General features: G+C 43.9%; 1 protein-coding gene across 4 annotated transcripts in view; it reads right to left on the minus strand.

Moving 5' to 3' along the window:
• Nucleotides 1–22,482, minus strand: part of syt1a (synaptotagmin Ia) — a 296,089-nt gene that overhangs the window by 188,544 nt on the left and 85,063 nt on the right. For 2 of the 4 annotated variants that reach the window (XM_015961176.3, XM_070547861.1), the window contains exon 2: nucleotides 21,250–21,295. The exons of the other annotated variants lie outside the window; for them this stretch is intronic. The gene's annotated coding sequence lies outside the window, so the exon portion shown is untranslated. The remainder of the gene's footprint in view (nucleotides 1–21,249; nucleotides 21,296–22,482) is intronic. 4 annotated transcript variants of the gene reach the window in all.

The raw sequence follows: 22,482 nt of genomic DNA on the forward strand, positions 1-22,482 counted from the left end.
TCTGCCCGATTTCCCCTCTACTTTCTTCCCTTCTTTTAGTCCCTGCTCCATTGCGCTACCTGGCAAGGCTGAGTTGGGCCGGCATCGTGATTCTGGCGACTGATTGGCTAGGGGGCGGAGTCACTGGTTGCTCCACAGTCTTTTGCCTTCTGCTTCACTGCCTGAAGCCATTTCCTGGTTCTGAGTCTGACAGAAAGCCATAAAACTGAGCAAAATGTCCAGCGACACCCTTTTTGTGCTGAGTTGTGTTTCTGTGGAGCAAACAAGCAACCTTACACTGTTTACTGATCACCTCATGCTATGTTGTGTTGCAGTTAGCCAATCAGAGGTGAGCTGTTTGCATTTCCTGAACATTAATGTGTAAGACTGATAATCCTGTTGTCTACCCCACCCCCTTACTAACGTCTACCTCCTCACACAGGAGCATGCCCTTCTCGACTCACCTTTCAACAAACCAAACTGTATTTGTCTGTGTTTAGCGTCGGTCGGATCCAAGCATGGTAAAAAAACTCATTCATTCCCACCATTCTGATTCTGAATGGATGCTCTTAAATCATCTACATATAAATATTGGACAATGGGTTTCCATAGGCTTCAATAACACGTTTTTGAAGCTAAATGGTAGGTGGCCACCACCGCCATTTTGACCATGTCACAGGTTCCGTCAAGCCCAGACAATTCCACAAAAGGGAAGAGAGGTGGAGCTGAGGGTGGGGCTGTAAGGCTGGGATCAACTGACGACACCCGGTCGAACTAGCGACAAGCTAACCTGAAGCTAACCCAAAGCCAACGCGGAGGTGGGAGCTAAGCTAACGGAGGTAGCAACCTAGCTACAACCGGAGTTAACTGTGCACAACACCAGAGCTTCTGAGACAGAGATACGCCGGGCTGACCGCTGAGTAAAACCGGGTGGAACACAGAGGTCTCCGAGACCTCCACAAGCCGGCAGCCGCACAGCAGACAAGCACCACTATGATCTGAGATGCGCAGAGCTGCCGCTGGGGAGAATCGGGTGGAAAGGTTTTCATCCCAGAGCTCCACAAGCCGGCAGCCGCGCAGCAGACAGAAGCCGCGATCACAGAGATGCGCCGAGCTGCGGGGAGGGGAGAACCGGTGGAAAACATCGGTCTCCCGAGAGCTCCACAAGCCGATAGTGGGAACCCAGCTCCACCAACATGTTATATTTCAACCCATTTTCTAAAGTGCAGCATTATGTTAAATGCACTGGGTTTTACCCTATTACATTTAAATTTCATGGTTAAACAGTACATGTTAAAATCTAAGCTCAGCTCGGCAGTGACCTGAAATACATAAATATAATTTTACTTACCGAAAAAAATGAAGTGGAGACTCCTTGGACGCTCTATTAGTGCAATTAATGCCACAGCAAGTCATTTTGTCCAACAATTGCACAAAAAATATCCAAACAAGAATACACAAACACAGAGACTCAAAATCCCGGAACAGTTTCCAAGCCAGACCGAGGCTCTACTGAGGCCTTTCCACGGAGCTAGCTCTGTGGTCACGTGGGTCTGATGCTCATTAATTATACAGAATTTTAGGCTTTTAATACACGTAAACAGAAGAGCGACAAAAAAAAATTCACCCCCCTCAAGAGTTGTCATGAGTGTAAACTAGATCATTTAAATCTAAAACATGTTTTGGAACCAGGCTGTAAACATGTTTATTTGGAATTTCCGAAATTCCAAAATTCCGAAATTGGTATTTTTAACATGGGAGTCAATGAGGATTTGCTCGCTTCTGACACCAGCCCCCAGCGGATGAGGGTGGAACTGCAATTTATTTCATTTCCGGGTTTTTTCACCCGCATTGTGGGGGCTTGTCTTAAATGCAAAATGTTCAATTAAAATATGTTTTTATTACCATTCTAATGACTTTTTATTAATAAATATTGATAATCAAAAGAAAAGACGGGCTCAATCTTATATCTGGAGACACTCTGGTCTAACAACACGAGGAAGCAAATCCTTCTGACCCAGACTGCATTCATCATCTTCAGCCTCCTGCATTAGCATCATAAAAGAAAAACAGCTACCCCAGTGGCTTTAATGCACCTCTCCGGCTTGGACAGGATGATCAAAGCCGGCTTGGGTTTGGAAAAGACTCGACTGTTGACTCCAGCTCTTCCCCTTTGCCTGTAAGGACACAACTGCTTTATTATTCAGTCTGCTGCCTCGCTCCACTCACAGAGAGCACATGCCCAAACAGAAAATCACAAAGCGCCAGGGAACACGATGCACTCGGAAATGTCAAAAAGTAATTTGAAGAAATGCTGTCAGTTTCCCCGTTTTGCGGATCTTTTTGAATAAAGCTACTAGTGGGAAAAAGTGAAGACATGAAACTTTGGTGACCTGCAGAAAAAGCCAGAATTGAACGCAGCAGTGTCACAAAGACCCGTTGAGAATTACAAGGTTTTTGATATTTCTGCTCCTAAGCATGTGTCGTTTTACCGCTATGAACCAGCTGTTCAGCAGTAATCAAATGAACACGGCACATTGTTTTCTCTCCAAATATGATTCACCTGTACCCGTATTGTGTCACGTTGCAGACTAATTCTTGTGGCAGACAACCAGAGCTGACTTCTGTTTCTACCAAAGTCTCCTGTCTCATCAGAAGTTAAGCTGACATGATTTTGCTTTACTCCTCAGCTTTTTCATCTAACAAAGCAGCTTGAGAGCGCAGCACTTATTCTTGGAAGTGTGAAAAACCTGACGTAGTTTTCAGAAATAACAGCGGTCTTAGGAGGCGTTTTGTTACCTAGCAACAAACCGGGTTTGACGCAGGACTTCTGATGAATTTACACACCATCTAAACAGAATTTGTAAAGCAGCAATCACCGATCTGAGAGCAGAGCAAAAACAATCATCTGTCTTGTTTTTGGATGAATAGAAAAAAACAAAAAGATCTGCGTAGTGGACGCGCTGGTGATGGCAGACGGTGTACAGGTGTTTGTGCACAACGCTCATATTTTAACTCGTATTGAGCCAGAAGATCATTAAACGAGCATCTGGGAGGAACTACCTGGAGAAACGTTGATATTCATTGTTTGGTACAACAGATGCAATATGCTTTCCCAATGTTTATGTCAAATCTTTAAAATGATTGAATTATTGTGATTTCTCTAAAGTAACAACTCTTCACAATGAACTTTTATCCACCAAGTGAGTCCTTTAAATAATTTAGTTATAAATCTTCTGATTTATAGTCTCATCTGTGTGACTCAGTGGATAAGAAGACTCTTCTTCTCCTTTGTTGTTTTGTTCATTATCAAATAATTGATTTCTTAGTAACAGGCTGCTGCCTCAAAACAAACAGCCAAGAGCATTTAAGAAAACACCGAAGGGGGTCAGTAATTACACATCCTGCACAAATCAATACACGATAATAAAAGCAGCTATAAGTGAGCCTGTGCCGTCTCACATAAAACACACAAAGCTGACGGATTTCCAAAAAGGCTCAAGTCTAAATTGCAAATCCATATTTGAGCGAGGCATCTCGAATGAGCTCCACGAGTCTCATTAATCCACCTGAGAGTTTTTATCCTCCACCTGTTATAAAATGTCGTCATAAGGCGAGCCGGCATCATCAGTGAGACGGCGTTCGCCCCCTCGGTTTGTTTAAACATTACCCTGCCAGATTAAGCTGGCTAAATACACAATTACTGAGAATCACGTTAGCCTCTGTGCTCCTCATTATGGTGCTGAAGCACAGAAACGGGCACGGGCCACAGTAACGATGAGGAGAACGTAAATTGCTCCTGAACCGGCCTATCAATCTATTAGAAGTTCAATTCAAAGCCGCCTGCAGGCAGAGCAGTGAGAAGGCCAAACGTCCGCTTTAGTTAAACTTTGGATGCTTTTAAAGGACAAAATGCCTCAAGAAAGGCACAAAATCTTGAACTTCCACTAGAAAATGTTGGTTTTTATCCTGAAAGGAGCAATACAAACAAACATTCAACTATTTTCTTCTTCTAAACAGATCCAAATCTTCTCATTTGGCTTTACCTCAGAGGATCAAAGTCACAACAGCTGGAAAGAGAATAAACTTTCCAAATGTGCAAACAAAAATAACATATGAAGTATTTTTTATGGAATAATGACTTATTTTGTCCTCCTCCTAATTCCTAAAAGCATCAGTATTTGCTTTAGATTTTGAATGAACACCCCTAAAGAGTAAAATATGCCAAAATGTTCTACAGCACATGCTGTGAATTTTGTTCTTTGATGATAAAGGTCATAAAAAATAGCATTATTTTAAAACAAATCAATTTGTGACAAAAGGAGTAAGAAAAAGAGAATGTTTATTTATTGGGCTTCGACTCCTTTAATGAAAACATCTGCAGTGGTCTCTGGTGAGAATGAATGTCTTGCAAGTTGTATTCAGGGGAAAAATACCCAGAAGCACCTGGATCAGCATGGACAAGTCTTCTGTAGCAGACTAGCAGATCTGGGCTCTAATTTCCTGAAACATCTCACTTCTGATTGGCTAACAGCAACGTGACAACCACCGACTGCTTTGCAGTTAGGGCTGCATAATATATCGAAAAATTATCATCATCGGGATAACAGGACGTGCGATAGGCCCATCGCAAAGCACGTCAAAAATGGCGATAAATGTTTGGTTCAAACATTTCCATCCGTGTCATACATCAACTTTTTGTAAACCAGCTCTGTTTTTTTACGCGGAAGTATTATTTGACCAATCAAATGTAGCCCTTCTGATATGCGGCCAATCAGATGGGTCCGTTCACGTAATACGCCCGCCCCCTACGTAGACCCTTTTGGAAAGCAATACCCGAACATTATCAGCGCCGTTCCCTTGTTCGTCATGCTGGCTCAGAGCAATGAACGCACTTTGTGCTGAGGTTTCAGGAATCAGCGCTGCTTTCAAACGTGAACGTGAGTCCGCTCGGTGTCATTAAGCAGCTGATAATAACCGGGCTGACTCCGACACATGCCGGTGAACCAACCCACCTTCATGTTGCTAGTGTTCCACCGGGTGGTGACGTTAGCCCCAGGCTCCGGTTAGCTTCCAGCTAAAAGGCTACAGCACTCTCCTCCCAGTCCCACCCTGCTAAAGAGGGCCTGGAAAAGTTCCCCCACACATCAAAATGATTTTTCATTTATGAGCTTTTATAACCTCGTTAATCAGGATAGTTGATTTGCTGCTGCACATAAACTGTCAGTCAGAAGCTCTTATAGCCGGGTTATCTTAAGAGGAGCTAGTTCAATTTGTTAGCTTATTATCAGACAGGAAAAGGGTGGCTTGCCAACTCCGGGTCGGGGGAGAGGTCCTACCTCAAGTGGAGGAGTTTAAGTATCTCAAGGTCTTGTTCACGAGTGAGGGTAGGAGGGATCGGGAGATCGACAGGTGGATTGGTTCGGCGTCTGCAGTGATGCGGACGCTGAGCCGATCTGTCGTGGTGAAGAGGGAGCTGAGGCAGAAAGCCAGGCTCTCGATTTACCGGTCGATCTACATCCCAATCCTCACCTATGGTCATGAGCTTTGGGTAACGACCGAAAGAACGAGATCGCGGATAAAAGCGGCCGAAATGAGTTTCCTCCGTAGGGTGGCCGGGCTCAGCCTTAGAGATAGGGTGAGGAGCTCGGACATTCGGGAGGGACTCGGAGTAGAACCGCTGCTCCTCCGGATCGAAAGGAGTCAGTTGAGGTGGTTTGGGCATCTGGTCAGGATGCCTCCTGGACGCCTCCCTGGGGAAGTGTTTCGGGCATGTCCTGCCAGCAGGAGGCCCCCGGGTCGACCCAGGACACGTTGGAGAGGTTACATCTCCAATCTGGTCCGGGAACGCCTTGGGGTCCTGCCGGAGGAGCTGGTGGAGGTGGCCGGGGAGAGGACGTCTGGAGCTCCCTAGTTGGGATGCTGCCCCCGCGACCCGGACCCGGATAAGCGGAGGAAGACGATGACGACGACAAGCTTGTTATTAGAATCATAGTTGCAGTTTCATCATCTGAGCTGCTTTTTAAGATCTAGGTAAAGTTGTTCAATTTGGGGTTAAAAACAAACGTTTTCACATATTTTCCATGTAGTTTTTTGCCAGTTCCTCTTCTGAAAGGTAGACAATTGTCTTTCTCTTTCCCTCAAAAAATCTTAACATTCTCCTAGTTTGGCCCAGCACAGTTCACTTCCCAATGACAGCAACTGCCTTATATCATAACCACATAAGTGGAGAAAATGTTCAATAGCAATGAGAGAATTTGCTGTTGCATTTAAGTGATGTTAACTATTATTTAACATTTAAACTTATTTTCTGATTTTTTATTTATTAAAAAAAACTGGTAAGGATGTTTTTCTGTATTTGGAGCATCAGAAAAAGTTTTATGGTGGAGGTGATGTTTTAAAGTCACTGAGAAACTGCATGCATGCAGTTTGTTGTTTTGCTGCTAATACAGTAGCAGGTGCAGCTGCATATTTTTTCAATAAAATGTTATGTTGTAATGGAATTCATGCATTAGTTTTTGTTTGCTTTGAACCCAGAGCAGACGTCACACGACATCAACACTGCATACTTTAGAATTTGTTCATTTATCGCAAGTAATATCGATATCGCAATATTAAGCACTGTTATCGAATATCGCAGGTTTTCCTAATAACGCGCAGCCCTATTTGCAATGTTGATGTTTTATCTCCAGAAATAAAACAAGCCCGGAGGAGCTTCTGCTGTGTAGTGGAGTTGCTAATGCTAACAGTTAGCTTCTACTAGCAGCAATGTTATGTGCTGTTTCCTGGACGCTAAGCCAACAACAGCCTTCCCCATTGTGAGCCAAGATGGGTGAGTCCATGAATGTTAAGTGACAGTGTGACATAGACCTGTCAGGCTTTTCTAATCCTAGAGTTTCACCATCTGTTTTCTATCAGAAGCTAATGCAGGAGATCGGTGTAGGAGACTATTTTCATGTTCAGCCTGCATGAAACACTCAGATTGGCCCATTAGAATCAGAAATAATCATTTAAAAAATGTTTTTTCAGTGAAGTTGATCTTTAACTTTAAAGTCTGACTCAACGGCGAGTCTGAACATAAACTCAGCTTGACCTCGATGTTCGACTATGATCACAACACCAGTGTGAGAGGTTTCTGTCTGGATTTGTCACTTTGAGTTGTGATCCGTCACAAAGAGACAAACTGAAGGTGTAGGAACACTCCAAGAAGTGGTGGTGCTTCTGCTCCTGTTAAAAAAAATTAGTGAACTTGATGCCTCAGAGAATGTTTCTGTAATCTGGGAGGTCCGATCCGTTCTGTTCTCTGAATCATCTTTTCAGATTTAAGAAAAAAAAAACGGTTTCTTTTGGGAATGAAGAGATTCTTGCTGAAGCATTTTAAATTTTGACTCGGACAATAAATGTGAAGGTAAAAGAAAATGTGACCGAACGACCGTGAACATGAAACATGCAGGTACATGTACGGGGTGAGTTTAAGGATGATTCAGCATTTTTTCATGTCGAGGTTCCAGTTTGCATAAATAAAGGTTACAGACTTCATCTGTTTAGTGTGTTTAACTAAAACGCCTGAAAAGTAATGAAGTCACATGTTTTATTTCAGTTAATCACATGAAACTATTCATTATTTTAGCGTTTCTGATTATCAAAGCGAGACTCGCTGCACTCTGAGGATAATAAATATTTGAAATTCATCCAGTTTTCAGCAGCATGCAGCGCAGCTCCTTACAACTCAAAATAAAAACCCTGCTTAGTAAACGTGACTGCTCTCCAGAGAGACCGGAGGAGTCTTTGACAGCTAAGCTCATATCAATGAGCCACACGTTCCTCTCTCACGGGAAGGAAGCAAACAAGGTCTGCCTTTTGTATTCGTCATATCTCCTCCAGCCCATGGTGACCGCAATGTGTCTCAGTCGCTTTGGCTCACAAAGGACATATTGGCACCACGGAGTCGGGGGAATTGGAGCACTGTAGGAAATGGTTGCCCAGTGGCCGTTTTGAACGAGCCAGACATCCTTCACGTGTTGTCCTCTCTTTAGCTTCTCCAGGAGGAGACCTTTTGCTTCTGGTGTGTGAGGACCATGAAGCTGCATGGACACAAAGCAGCCGTGCCATCCGATGGTTACTCGGCATGCCGTGGCTTCCATGCAGCTATTTAAAGATGCAATGTGTGCTTTATAGGAAGTGTTTTCACACTCTGACAAATTTAGTGAAGACATCTTAGGTGTGTTCTTGCTGTGTCTTTCTAAATCCATGCTTTCGTTCTTTTTTAAACACAGAAACAGTTTTGTTTACCTGTTAGTAGCTACAGTTTCGCCGACGGCTGCTGGCTTCTTCAGGCCGACATGGGCAATAAACAAAGGAAAACAACAAACAAAAACAGAAAGCAAAGAACAACCCAAAAAAAGAACCAGAAACCCAGAAAGACAAGAACCAAAACCAGTGATAACCCTACCATACATCAAAGGCATAACGGAAAAAATAAGAGCAACAATGAAAAAACACAACATAAACACACCAACAAAGCCATACACAACAGTTAGAAACAGACTAGTACACCCAAAAGACAAAATATCAGCTGGACAAAAATGTGGAGTCATCTACGAAATCCCATGCAAAATATGCAATAAAACATACATAGGAGAAACCGGACGCCAACTCAATACACGGACAATAGAACACAGAAAGGAGTGTGAGAAAGAGGCAAATCGTAAACACACAAGAGCAGCAAAAGAAGAAGCAGAAAGTACAATAAAAAAGTCAGCCGTAACAGATCATTGCTTAAGAGAAAACCATATAATGGACTGGGACAGCACACGGATCATAACCACCGAACAACAAAAATACAAAAGATGGATCAAGGAAGCAATCGAGATAAGGAGACGTGGATGTGGGACCATGAACAGGGACGACGGAGTTTACACGCTGGACCACGTATGGGACTGCATCGTTGGAGAGGGGAGAGCGGGCAGTAGAGGGCGACAACGTCCTCTGCTGCCCGCAGATAAACGGAGAAGGAAGTGACGCGCCACCATCAGCGTCAGCCTGAAGAAGCCGGCAGCCGTCGGCGAAACTGTAGCTACTAACAGGTAAACAAAACTGTATCTGTGTTTAAAAAAGAACGAAAGCATGGATTAGTGAAGACATCCTAATCCTAGTTTAGCTTCTGAACTGAGACCATTTTTGTTAATTTAGGTAAAAAATACAAAAAGTCGAGTTTTTTTTTTTTTTTTTTTTTTTTTTTGCCATTTGCACCATCTGTTAAAATTGTAAACCACCTGTATATGTTGTGCAGTGCTCCAGGCTAAAGACCAAAGGTGACATTCGCTGCTGTGGCCCCCAGGCTCTGGACCTCTCTCCCCCAAGCCTGAGATCAGTGGACTCAGTGGTCTTTTTTAAAAAGCAGCTGAAGACTCACCTGTTCAGGCTTTGGTGTGGCCTTCATCACTCTCTCCTTATTCTGCTTGTTCTACCTCTTCCACCTTTCTCGGGATCCACTGGTTTCCCTCTCTCTCCCTTTCCTTACATTTTTAATCACATTTTTTTTCTTTTGTTTTTCAAACATATTATTAATGTTTTTTTAATTATTTTTATATTTACATATTTTTGTTTTTGTGAAGTGCCTCGTGATTTTTATCTTGAGAGGCGCTATGTATAAATATAAATAAAAAATAAATAAAGATTACTTACTTACTATATAAAAAATCATTTTCTTTATTACCGCCTGGTGGTGAGTTGGCTCAGATGGTGGGGGAGGATGGCGGTCAGACCAGGCAGGCCCAAACGTATCGCGAGGGTCTGCTGGGTGGCAGCCCAGGGAGAGGGACCTGGTGGTGCCCCTCCTTGGGCTGCCACCTTACCGTGGTGGAGGGGTTTGAGTGTCTCAATGATCCTAGGAGCTAAGTTATCTGAGGCTTTCTCCCTCTGGTAGGGTCACCCATGGCAAACAGAAAGGTGAGGGATCAGACAAAGAGCAGCCCAAAGACCTCTTATGATGAATTATAAAAATGGAGACCGTATTCCCTCGCCCAGACATGGGTCACCGGGGCCCCCCTCTGGACCCAGGCCTGGAGGTGGGGCACGTTGGCGAGCGCCTGGTGGCCGGGCTTTCACCCATGGAGCCCGGCCGGGCACAGTCCAAAGAGGAAACGTGGGTCCCCCTTCCCATGGGCTCACCACTCGTGGGAGAGGCCAAAGGGGTCGGGTGCAGTGTGTGACGGGTGGTAGTTGAGGGCGGGGACCTTGGCGGTCTGATCCTCGGCTCGGGGTGGGGAGCAGTGCGCTACCAACACTATCTATAGTGGGGACGGTGTGCTGCTGACCTCTACTCAGGACGTTGTGGATCGTGGGCAGAATACTTCGAAGACCTCCTCAATCCCATCGACACATCTTCCAGTGAGGTAGCAGAGTCTGGGGACTTTGGGTTGGCCTCTCAAATCTCTGGTGCTGAGGTCACTGAGGTGGTTAAAAAGCTCCTCTGTGGCAAGGCTCCAGGGGTGGAGATCCGCCCGGAGTTCCTTAAGGCTCTGGATGTTGTGGGGCTGTGTTGGCTGATGCAGCTCTGCAATATCGCGTGGACGTCGGAGGCAGTCCCACTGGACTGGCAGACCGGGGTGGTGGTCCCCTTATGTAAAAAGGGGGACCGCAGGGTGTGTTCCAACTACAGGGGGATCACACTCCTGAGCCTTCCTGGTAAGGTCTATTCAGGGGTTCTGGAGAGGAGGGTGTGTAGGGGGTGAGCAGCTCTGAGAGGTATAAGGGGGCTAGACCATTCAGGGTTTTATAAATAAAAGTTAGAACTTTGTGTTGAATTCGAAATTGCACAGGAATCCAGTGTAGATCCTCCAGAATGGGAGTGATGTGGCAGTGTTTATTTGTATTGGAGAGAAATTTGGCTGCAGCATTCTGGACTTTCTGCAGATGATTTAGGACAGATACATTTACACCAATTAGAACCGAGTTGGAAAAATCAAGTCTGGAAGTGATAAATGCATGAATCACTGATTCTAAGTGTGGCCTCTTAAGAATGGGCTTTAGTCGGGCAAGGCGATGAAGCTGGAAGAAGCAGGATCGAACAGTGGTATTTACATGTGCACTCATTGATAAGTCAACATCCAGTTTAACCCCAAGGCTGGTCGCACATGAATTAAGGTTTAGGGGGGAGAGATCAAAGGCAGCAGAAGTATGCAGATTATGTTTTGGTTTGAACAGAATGGCCTCAGTCTAATTGTCATTGAACTTCAGGAAATTGGAAGCTAGCCAGGTTTTAATTTCTGAGAGACATTCTGAGAGCTGGATAATGGAACTTAGTTGATTTTAAGCCATATAAATTTGACAGTCATCGGCGTATATGTGATAATGTAGGCCGTGTTTAGCAATGATATTTTCCAATGGTAAAATATAAATAGAAAAGAGGAGTGGACCTAGAATAGAGCCCTGGGGAACTCCCCAGGGGTGTGGGACAAAAGGAGAAGAGCAATCGCCTATGTGGATGCTGAAGTTCCTGTCAGACAGATAGGAGTGAAACCAATTTAGCGCAGTTCCCGTGACTCCAACAAAAGATTCCAGCCTAGTTAACAGAATGTTATGGTTAACTGTATCGAATGCCGCTAATTGGTCTAGCAGTAGTAACAGAACAAAGGCGAAGCTCTCGATTTACCGGTCGATCTACGTTCCTACCCTCACCTAAGGTCATGAGCTTTGGGTAGTGACCGAAAGAACGAGATCGCGGATACAAGCTGCCAAAATGAGTTTTCTCTGAAGAGTGGCTAGGCTCTTCCTTAGAGATAGGGTGAGAAGATTGGTCATTCGGGAGGGTCTTGGAGTAGACCTGCTGCTCCTCCATGTCGAGAGGAGCCAGTGGAGATGGCTTGGGCATCTGGTCAGTATGCCTCCTGGATGCCTCCCTGGTGAGGTTTTCCGGGCACGTCCAACAGGGAGGAGACCAAAAGGTAGACCCAGGACACAGTGGAGGGACTATGTCTCTCACCTGGCCAGGGAATGCCTTGGGATTGCCCCAGAGGAGCTGGCCCAAGTGGCTGGGCAGAGGGAAGTCTGGGCCTCTCGCCTTAGGCCGCAGCCCCCACGACCCGATTCCGGATAAGCGGATGAAAATGGATGGATGGATGGATGGATGGAAGGATGGATGTATGGATGGATGGCTTTCTTTATTTCTTTATTTGATATAGTGCCTTCTAGGGCTCTACAACCTCCCAAGGTGCTGCACAACACAGTCATTCACTCATTCACACCCTGGTGGTGACAATAATAATACATTTAATTTATAAGTGCTTTTCAAGACTCTCAAGGTCGCTGAACATAAAACATGAACATAAGTACCACAGTTTAAAAACAATGTAAACAATTCAATTAGATAGGAGCCATACACACCAACAGCTGAGTAACACATAAAACAACAGCAGGTTAAAAAGTAAGGGTAGATTTAACAACACATTAAAAGAAAAAAAATGACTGAAATATATATTTTTTTCTGAGAAATTAATTTTGCTGGACGAAAACAAAATTAAAACTAAAAAACAAACTTCTAAAAAAATTAAATCAAACAAAATGTGTCCAATTTTTGCTGCTTGTCTTAAACATTTTGCACAAAGATTTTAATTATTAAACTCGAAAATTTGGTGAATTTTCCGATTTTCAAACGCATCCACAAAGCTAAGAAAAATCATTTTGTCGTCACTTTTTTGTCACTGCGGTGTGTCAGAAATGATGAAAACCACGTTAAGTTTCGTCTGCCTGGCGTGAACTCACTATCATCAAACGACAGGCTCAGACTGAATTTAATGAACAAAGCAGGAAATGAAAAAGTAGCTCGTTGAGATTAAAATGGGAAACGATGAATTCTATTGGTTCTGAGAAGGAAACCAAGCTGACAGACGCCAGGAAAGGATTTCATGTTCTGCAGGCGGTGAGACACAAAAACACTGAATTATTGAAAATGAGGTGAACAGAGACTGAGCAAACTCTGGGAAATACCAGCTGTAAGGGCTGAATGAGCTGTCGATTTTGGACCAAAATTGCAATTTCAAACAACGTGATCAAAACTGCGGTGTTTTGTAGCGCTCCTGCCTGACCCAGGATCTTTCCTGTTGACTATTTTATACATCTGGGGTGTACCCCTGGCTTTCAGCCTTACGGCGGCAGCGGCGAGCGGGGGTGGGGTCACCAGAGCTGAGTCCAGTCATTCAGCTGACAGAGATGCATATTTGGTTAACTTCCCATTGATTGTCCCCTTTCGTATCGCTGCTACAGCCAATGTTAATAATAGCTGTAGCCGTCTATCTGTGCCGCTAATGTTCTGTCTGTCCCTCAGCACTGTGGGTTAGTGACAGACAGAGAGACTGACTCTCCAGCAGCAGAACAGGCTTTACAGTAATAGTACTAAGTAGGCTTGAAAGCACAGCTTCTGTTCTTTTTAAAATGACGTTACGGCATTTCAAACAAGCATGTAAAACATAGAAAACGACTATATCCAACTGAGTAATGGTGCTCAACAGCTAGGATCAATGGTTATTTAGAAGAAGGGAGGGGCTGGAGCAAACAGGTCAAAGTAAAACACGTACAGTAACCCCCAAATTCCACTACCTCCGCTCCGCTGCGCTCCGCTCCGACACGAACGCCGGAGCAAAATTGGTCCCGTTCTAGTCAATCAGAGCAATTCCACTACTGCGGCCGTGCTCCGGCAGTGCGGCGCCGTGCGCCGCCCTCTGTTCCGGCATCCGGCAAAAATAGGATCGATCCTATTTTTGCCGGACGCCGGAGAACCTCCGCAGTCAATGGATAGAAATCACAAACGCCCAACAGGAAAAGGAGCAAGCACAACTTCCGTTTTTCACAATAAATCGATAAACAAAAGGCATTTTTTGTTTCATATGCACAGGTTTAACAACTTTTAACAACTATCAGTGGCGGCTGAAGTTTAAATGCACAAAAGTAAGCCATAAATACAGTTTCTACTATCAAAGTAGTCACACTTTGTTGATCCAAACACTGCTGATCTCTCAACACAAATGATGGGCAGATTAAACAGTTTATTTCGATTCTTCTCCCACACAACGGGTGTTTGGATCTTACCCCGGCTTTCCACCGGAGCCGTCAGCAGCACGTTACTGCAGCAGTACGTCATAGCTGCTGATAGGAACCGCTGTGGTCAACAGAGCCTTTTCCACTGGAGCCGTCGGCAGCCGTCAGCAGCGCGAGTCGGCCGCGTCTCAGGAGCAGCATGTCGTGGCCTTAACGCGCCGGTTCTATTTTCTACGCGCGACGCCTCTGAAACGGGTCAATTTCGACATTTTTGGGGAAGGAAAGACAGGAAATCGGACGCGGAAATGGAGAGAAGCTCTCGAGATTTTCAGAATAAAGAACGTACTGCCTTCCGGTTGCTTTACTTTTAAAAAACGTTACTAACTGCGGCCCCGTGAGAAGTTATCACATAGCTATCGGTCTCCTTTGTTTTTCAGGTCCGTATTGGCGATTATAAAACGGACAGAACATAAAACACAAATCATGTTGTAGTTTTCTCCTGCTTTTTGTTGTGTTTACTGACGAAGTCACTCGTGTGACTTCGTGCTCTGTCGGTGACAGCTGCTCCCCTGCTGCTTCGCGTCTCGTGGGAAGGGCCAAGCAGCAGCTAGACGTGCTGCTGACGGCTCCCGTGGAAACCCGGGGTAACTTCCGCGTTTATTGCTCGGACTGTATCGCAAGATCTCGAAAATCCCGCGCATGCTTGTTTGCCCCCCCCCCCCCCCAGGTCTCCGCACCGGAGCGGAGCCGTTGTAGAGCGGGTAGCAGTAAAAAATTGAGTTCGGAAGCGAGCGGCTGCGGAAGGCGGGGGCGGACCGGACCGGAGCGGAGGTAGTGGAATTTGGGGGTAAGACTACTGTGATGGATGAATCAAAGTGGATGTATGGTGATTGAATGGTGTGTGTTTATCAGAACCTTGTATCTAGAAGAACTGAGTTCTGGGTGTGAAAAGAATTTGGTTTGCATTAAACTATGAAGTTGGTTCTCGTCAAAACGGCATCAGACGCTATCTGTGTGTCTACCTCACCCTTTCTTTGGAGATCCTCTTCACGGATCCGGAGGTCAGGAAGGTCGGATGACCTGTGGGCACCGAGGTTTAGTAGATTAACCGCAGCGCCGACGCTCCAGTCCAGAGATGTTGCCAGGCACACATGTTGGAACTAGTTTGCGTCTAGAGCAGCTGAAGGAACCATTTTGCGGTGTCAGCTGTAGGCAGCTTTTAGCTTGTCGAACGCTTGTCAAGAGATGCGGTGGTTATAGAGTGGCCAGTCCGGAGTTCTGCTGAATCTCACAGAATGCTCGAATCACTCCGCAAGTGATCCTGTTTTAATATTCTCATATTATGATTCACTTGACCAATCGGGATGTGCCATGTTAAGAGGTGTTCATCATGTGTTCAGAGCTGCAGAATCTTCTGGGCTTGTTGGAAGATAGAATGTAAAATACAGCTTAGAGAATGGAATTTATGTCTGTAGATGACCGGTGGCATGCAGGGGCGGATTTAGGACTGAAGAAGATCCGGGGCTTAACACACGCGCGTGCACACATATTAAGCATATTCAGGGCAGAGTATTGTTCCTGTTAGTGTTTAGTGTGAGATGATAGTAAATATTCCCTTTATTTCTCCAACAACTTTACCTGATAGTAAGCTAACTTTAGGCAAACCAGCAGCACAACAAATATTTTCAAATAAGACTCACAAACCTGAGTCAACACCAGTCTCATCAAAGCTGGGGTTCTGTCGTTGTACTTTTGGTCTAAAAAACGTCATTATGTCCATCTTCACTCATGCATTTCAGGCAGAGAGTGCAGAAGAAGCCGGCTGCTGAAGGGCTTCTTCTTCAGTGGTGGAGGCTCAGGCATGCTGTATACAAACTACTGCCAGCTGCTCCCTCTCTGTTGAACTTTGGTACTGCATGTTACTTCCGCGTTTTAGATTCGGGGCTTTTCATAAAACATTCTGGGCTTGAGCCCAAGTAGCCGGGCCTAACGCCGCCCCTGGTGGCATGTAGGTCAATATGTAGGTGAAAACTGACCATTTCTGGACGTTACAAGAACAAGAGCAATGCGTTTTAATATCGCACCTCTTAAGATAAAAATCACAAGCTGCTTAACAAGCACATTAAAAATGATAAAAATGAGAGAAACTTAAAAACATGTCGTGCTTTTAATGTTTTATGACTAGATCTATTCAACTGTGACGTTAATACTGTGTTGTGGCCATTTTTTTGTCGGATGACAAAAGTGTAGAATGATTACTGGGCTGGAATGTCCTTGAATAAAACAGCAGTCCAAAAAATATGCTTGGATGTGTTGTTCCACTTATGAAAGTAAGAAAAACAGGCAAACTAAACAAAACTCAAAGAAAATTGATGCCTACACTGTTGAGCACAATCAAAACCGTTTGTCTCCAAAAAAAAAACCCACACCTGGGGGTTTGATTAGGCCACCTTTAACCTCAAGGTATCAATCAATCAATCAAAGCTTTATTTATAAAGCGCCTTCCGCAACCCTGTCAGGAAGCCCAAAGCACTGAACATGGTTCAGTTGAAGGTAAATATATTGAATAAATCAAAAATAAAAGCAATTCAAATTACAAAATACAAATTACAAAATAGGTGAAACATTCTGGTACAGGACAAATGTGTAAAACAATGGATTGAGTGAACCAATGGAAACTGTGAAATAAATGCAACGTAAAAGAGGGCCAAAATCAAACATGTTCTGGAAACGCCAAGCGGAGGAGGTGGGTTTTTAGGTGACTCTTAAAGACTGGCAGAGATGGGGACAGCCTAACTGAGGGTGGCAACTGGTTCCAGAGTGACGGTAGGCCTAGAACCACACCCAGAGCGCCCTCTGTAGCAGACCGCTCCACCATATCGTATTGAACCTCGATTAGAAGAAAATCATGAATCAAACTGAAATCACAATTTCTCCTACAACCGCTCATTCCTGATCAGCCGATTATAAAATCAGTGACAGAAGAAACGTTCGTACCCGTTTTATCTAGCCGGAGGTTTGATTTTAACATTTTTGGGTGATTCTGCTCAAAACGCCACTTTTTGAAATAAATTTCCATCCAGAGTTGGAAACAACACAGCAGGAAGATACACTTGTTTATACTGATTAATAACACAACCTAATGGTGCATTTCAGCTGTTTTTCTGAACCCTGTTTTAGCATTTTAATAAGGCGGCTCAGTGCTGCAGCTGCCACTTTTATCAGTAATGTGAATTTCACAACAGTTCCTGAAAATATCAGCTGGTTACGGAGCTGCCGGAGCAAAATTCACAGAAACGCAAACGAGCTGATCGTAATAATAACGCCAGACAAGTAATTCACTGATGGGATTCATGTTTCGGGATATTTTGCTTTAAGCTTCTCTTTTCTTACTTACCAGGAAATTCTGGGACTTTTTAAGATTTTGTCAATAGCTGAAGACCAGGAAGTGAGTATACCCAACCCAGTCCAGCAATCTTCATCAACCCTCTGATCAGAACAACGAGCAACTGCAGCATTTACCGTAGGTCACAAAGGATGATTAATAAGTTTGCTAATGGCGGACGGCTGAAACCTCTGGAAGTGGGATGAGTTACGAGGCTTGAACAGCAGCAAACTCGGTCAAATGGAGGTGGGAAGCTCCTGAGTCCATCAATCACTGCTGACAGCTGGGAGAGACCCGGAAACACAGACGAAAGGATCGAGGCGTTATCTAGAACACCTACCAAAGATAATAAAACACTTACAGCCTTAAAATCAGTTTCTCCATTAAGGAGCTGTTTATGGAGGCCCTTTGGTAACACTTTATAATAAGGTACGCAAAATGGTGCTTCGTTACTAGGGAACGACTTAGGGGGTAATGAGTAATGAAGCAGGGAAGAATAGGTAGTTTTAGAGTGTTTTTGCATGCTGATTTCAAAGTTTATAAATGTAAAAGTTAATTTTTGAAACGTTTTTTTGCATAACTTTCTGATTATTTAATAAAGTACCCTAAACATTGAACATTTTGTTAGTGACTGATTTGAGCCAAGTAACACTGCAACCTGCAGGATTTTGGTCACCCATCTCTGGATGAAAGAAAAGGATGTGTGAATAAGCTCAATGCCTTTATGGTAAATGGCCATGTAACAACGTGTAATTAATGGTTAGGTACTGAGTAGGAACAGATTCGTTCCTCAGTAGGCACTTGGGAGGAGGCTTCACTTTCCATCATCTCGAGATGGACGGATGCTGACGATGGATGACGAAGTGACAGACGAGTGAAATCAAGATGAAGCAGTGATGTTAAATCACTGTGACGTTGCAAATTATCTGTATCCTTCATGAAGTTTACAAAAGAGAGTCCACAGGCACTACATTCATCTGGGATGCGTTCCTTATTGCTTTCATGTTACAAGGTTACAAGGTTCCTTATTGCCTTTTTCCCGGAAAAAAGACCGATGAGCGTTTTTCACCAGTAACTACTGGTTAACTACCTATTCTTACCTGCTTCATTACTGATTACCCCTAAGTTGTTCCCTGTAACGAAGCAAAATTTTGCGTACCTTATTTAAAGTGTTACCAGCCCTTTTTCTTTGGTATAATATTAAAATTTCTACTCACTGGAGAAAGTTTCAAACCTCTAATTAACTATAAAATTCAACTTCTTTCAGAAACTGATAAAACATAGAAAGAATTTGGATTTAAGAGTAGATATTTTGACATCATGAACTTTTTTTAGTCCAGTTATTTAATAACAGTAACAGAAAATCAGAGTTTATAGCCCAAATGAGAGGTGGGTTCATATTATTTACTATATTTTTCCTATGTAGTATCATGAAACAACAAAGTCTCAAAATTCTGAAAACAAACATTTACATTTTTGCTTCATTTAACCCTAAGAAAGCACACACACACAAACATATATATATATATATATATATATATATTAGTGGTGGAGCCAGACCCGAATACGGTATTCGGAAAGACACAAATAATGTGTTTTTTTACAAATACTTATTTAGAACAAATACTTGAAAAAAAAATTGCATTCAGGAGCAAGAAAAGCTTTATATCAAAAAGCTGCATTTCTTCATGAGAACGCAGTGCATGCCGGGATGAGTGAGGGACGCTCAGGAGTGCTACATGAGGTTGCACTTGCCGACACAGACTGCCCCACACACAGCTTGACTGAGCGAGAAAAGACTTAACTGCATCACTATTATTGTTGATAAGATGTTTGTACCTTAACTGGGTTCCAGAGGCAGTTCATAACTTTCGGCAAGCAGAGTTTGATCAGGGAATTATTCCATTACTCTGCATTATTGACGTCTGCAGTCGAGTGCTCTCATGTTTGCTCTGTTTACGTAGCTCTGTTAGCTCGGTAATTTAGACAATATATTGTTGGCAGAGTAACGTTAACATTCAGTTAAAAAGGTTAAAACAAGGCTTGTAGTTGTGTCTAATTGACTGGACTTGAGGGAGTTATTTGGTATAATTAAGATACTCTGTCGTGCAGACAGCAAGATGCAAGTTATAGGCTAGTTAGCCTTAGCATAGCTTCCTGTCACTCATTAACTTAGCTGATAATCCCCACATGGATTTGGGCAAATAGAAACAAGTGTGGCTGCTGCTGAGCCATCTCTTGGTTCTCCACCAGCCAAAAATCGTGCTCAAGTTCTGTGTGGAAGCATTTTACAGTCAGTGCTGCAGATAAAACCAAAGTGATATGTAATGTGTGCAAAAGTCAAATCAGCAGAGGCAGATATATAAAACATCTGTCAACATCTTCTATGCATAATCACTGGTACTGTCTGCCACCCCCCCCCCCCCCCCCCCCACCGCCCACCCCCTCAAGCACCAAATTATCATCACAGCCATGCTCTGCCCCTGCAAGTCAGTTTCAATCACCTATAATAGATGCATTTAATTCAAAACAGCTATCCACCCAACCACCCCGCTGCAAAGCAAATAACAGACACAGTGGGAGAAATCATTTGTCTTGACCTGATGCCCTTCTCAGGGCTTAATAAAGTTTAGTTATTGGAATTTTGTGCATTAGAAAGAATTTCTTTCAGAAGAACAGTTCTTGAAGTAATACTTGTTTTTAATTCGGTTTGTCCAGCGTCCGGCAACAATGACGGGTGGTGGTGGGGTTCATAATATTCACAGTGGTATTTTATAAGTTGTTGGTTTAACCACGGGTGAGGTAAAGGCTGTTATTCGATTTTACGTTTTACTGCCATGTTTGTAAAAACCATAAAGGTTCATGTGTGATCGGTGCAAGGAGACGTTCAGCTGAAAAAACACTTAAAACATAGTAGAAATTTGAATATTGAAGGTTTAGAAAGGCATTACGTTTATTTTCATCTGTCCTAAAAAACTAAACAGTTTCTCTGAACCGAAGCAGTTCAGGACGCAGGGAAAAGACCTGATTTTTATACAGAACGATTTTAATAAAGTCTCTTAAAAACCAAACAAATGATTACATTTAATAAGTTGTCCCGTGAGTCATATTGAGTAAAAACATCCACGTCCTTCAGATTTCCTTAATCTGTCTTCTACAAGATTAGGAAGCCCGCTCCGACTCAAGTAGGTAAAACATTTACAGCAGAGGTCCGTAAATATTAGGCTACAAATGTTGGAGGACAATCTCTCTGCAGCGTTTCTGTTTATTATTCACAGACAGGCTTTGTGTACTTTTGATCCCACACCTGCAGCTTTCGGTGAATAAAATTTAATGAAATATTTATGCAAAAGTCCAGCCTACCAGGTGAAGCACAAACAAAAACGAGGAGCGAATCAGGTTGAGAGAAGCCGGCGCCTGAATGGCCACTCCAGCCCCTCTGATCACAGCTGACTTCACTCCATTGAATTAACACAGTTTTCCTGGCTACGGACTCAGGGGCCACATTGGAGCCTCACTGGTGAATATTAGATTGCACGCCTCCAGATCTCATTAAAGGAAGCAACAGGACAATGTCTGCATCTCAAATGAGGCCAGAGGCCATCAAGCGTCCCGACTCCCTGTTGGATTCGCTGATTTGATTGATTTTGTGCGTCTGAGAAAAACAGCGGGTAAGATGTCATTGTTGTCTGTAAATATAATTAGACCATTCTTACAAATTGAACAATTGGAGGAAAACTGCGATTTGGGGTGGCGTGGTAAACGGACGGTATTATCCTGCAGCATTACAACAAGCACGGAGTCTTGTGACAGATTAGAGAATTTGACTTATTTGGCTGTAAACTCACAATATCTGGAGGTTCTTCCAGGCCTCCTTCTTCAGACGGCTGTTCACTGAAAACAGAAGAAAATATCAGAGGGTCATCCTTCACAAGCACACAAACATGGATCCGAGAGTCAGAAATCCCGAAAAACGTCTACGTGGCTGAAGATGTGAGGAAATGTGTCAAATGAGTGAGAGGAGAGTGGAAAGAGAAGAAGAAAATAGTGGGTCACTGTGGATTTTTAACAGAGATGTCCGGCATTAGCCGCACATAATTAGTCACTGTTTTAAATAAGGCACACTGGTGCCTGGAGCCACATTTATTATGGTAGGTAACCAGTAGCCAGTAATTAATAAGAAACATGAACGACAGTTACATCAAAATTAGGAGCTAAAATCTGTTGTTCTTCTATTATTTTTTATATTTCTAAACATTTATTACCATCCATCCATTTTGATCCACGTATCCGGAGTCAGGTCGTGGGGCAGCAGCCTAAGCATGGAGGCCCAGACTTCCCCCTCCCCAGCCACTTGGGCCGGCTCCTTCGGGGGAATCCCAAGGCGTTCCCTGGCCAGGTGAGAGACATAGTCCCTCCACCGCGTCCTGGGTCCACCTTTATGTCTCCTCCTGGTTGGACGTGCCTGGAAAACCTCAACAGGTGGCGTCCAGGAGACATCCTAACCAGATGCCAGAGCCACCTGGCCAACTGGCTTGTCTAAATGTGGAGGAGAAGCAGATCTACTCCGAGCCCCTCCCGGATGACCGAGCTTACTACTCAAAGCTCATGACCATAGGTGAGGGTAGGAACGTAGATCCACTGGTAAATCGAGAGCTTCACCTTCTGGCTCAGCTCTCTCTTCACCACGACAGACCGGTACAACGCCCGCATCACTGCAGACGCAGCACAGACCCGCCTATCGATTTCGTGCTCTAGCTTTCCCTCACTCGTGAACAAGACCCCGAGATACTTAAACTCCTCCACTTGGGGCAGGACCTCATCCCTGACCCGGAGAAGGCATTCTACCCTTTTCCGAATCAAGACCATGGTCTCGGATTTAGAGGAGCTGATTGTCATCCCAACTCAGCTGTGAACGGCTCCAGTGAGAGCCGGAGATCACGTTCTGATGAAGCCTTCAGGACCACATCATCTGCAAAAAGCAGAGACCCGATCCTCAGGCCACCAAAAGGCTGTGTCTAGAAATCCTGTCCATAGAAGTAACAAACAGAATTGGTGAATTTTGTTATAATAATGTTACA

Source organism: Nothobranchius furzeri, chromosome 1 (genome assembly GCF_043380555.1).
Source record: "Nothobranchius furzeri strain GRZ-AD chromosome 1, NfurGRZ-RIMD1, whole genome shotgun sequence".
Taxonomy (NCBI): Eukaryota; Metazoa; Chordata; class Actinopteri; order Cyprinodontiformes; family Nothobranchiidae; genus Nothobranchius; species Nothobranchius furzeri.